Below are 1,572 nucleotides of genomic sequence, written 5' to 3' on the forward strand. Positions count from 1 at the left end.
GTGTGGAGCCCGGACAGTTAATTTCTGACCTAGGGTCAGCTTGTCAGCTTCAGACACGAGCAGAACCGTTGCTGCAAGTGCCCTCAGGCAAGGCTGCCATCCTAATGCCACTGAATCAAGTTGTTCTGAGAGGTAGGCTACAGGCCGGTGCCAATCCCCTAGCAGTTGGGTAAGGACCCCTACTGCCATTCCCGTGCGTTCATGTACTTAGAGGAAGAAAGGCTTGGTGATGTCCGGGAGTCCTAGGCCAGGGGCATGAATGAGAGCCTGTTTAAGCTCATTATAAGCTTTTTGTTGTGGAGACTCCCATAGAAAAGGTTCACATTCACCCCCTTTTGTGGCTTCATAAAGGGGTTTGGCTATAGTAGAGAAGTTAAGGATCCAGATCCTACAGAAGCCTGCTGCCTCTAAGAATTCGTGAACCTGTTTCTGAGTAGTACGGACAGGGATGGTACATACTGCCTACTTCCTTTCTGGGTCAAGCTGGCGCTGTCCTTGTGACAGGTGGAAACCAAGGTATTTGACCCTGTCTTGGTATATCTGAGCCTTTTCCTTGGAGACCTTGTAGCCTGCGTCCCACAAAAGTTTAAGGATGTGATATGTACCCTGCATGCAGTCATTGTAGCTCTTCCCAGCTAGTAAGAGGTTGTCTACATATTGGAGCAGTACACAACCTGTTTGGCTGGCTGGAAAGGACTTTAGGTCCGAAGCCAAGGCGGCCCCGAAAATGGTTGGGGAGTTCTCGATGCACTGTGGTAGCCTTGTCCATGTTAGCTGTCCTGATCACAGTAGACGGGGCCTCTGGTTTCCCGTAGGGGGAGCTGGAGAGCACCAGTCTCAGGGCCCTTGGTCTGCAGCCGCTTATCTGTTGGCCCATACGGGGTCAGGACTGGCGGTGGAGGCATGGCAAAAAAAAAAACTCCAGGAAGGGCGTAGTGGGCAGAGGAAGTGAGAAAGCAAGGGCGGTATTGGAGTCAATGCTGGTGTTGGGGGTAAAGGAAGCAGTGCCTGCGAGAGCAGCGCCGGGGCTGCACTAACTTGGTGGGCGGAGGAAGCAGAGTCAGCGAGGGCGGCGCCAGGGGCTGGGCTAGCGTCTCCCCCCCAAGGAAGGCGTGGATAAATTGGTGAATAAGGAGGCGAGACTTCCTCCAGGTCTGAAGACAGGACGGGCTTTTGTCCTTCTGTTTTTTTCCTAATCGGCTTCCTTGAGGGGATTATAGCTTGTGCTAAAGAATTCTGCTCTGGTTTTCCAAACAGGACTTCAACCAAGGGGGTCAGGTTCGTGCAATAGCCTCCCATGGGTCAATGTAAGGGAACTGATTGGGGTGACCAGGGCTGCCAGTAACAACGAGGTAAACTTTCCTAATGAGGTCTCTGTCTAAGCTTCCCTCTGCTGGCCATTCGACACCAAATGATGGCCAATCAATATCACAGAAGGTACGGAGCTTTTGGGGGGGGTCAACTCAATGCCATAATCCCCCAAAAATCCCTTCTTAGAATTTTTTAACATACATCCTAACGGAGTCTAAGTACTCTGTCGCCCACCCATGGCAACCACCCAAAATCGGTGTG

Source organism: Hipposideros armiger, unplaced genomic scaffold, assembly GCF_001890085.2.
Source record: "Hipposideros armiger isolate ML-2016 unplaced genomic scaffold, ASM189008v1 scaffold_1818, whole genome shotgun sequence".
Lineage (NCBI taxonomy): Eukaryota > Metazoa > Chordata > Mammalia > Chiroptera > Hipposideridae > Hipposideros > Hipposideros armiger.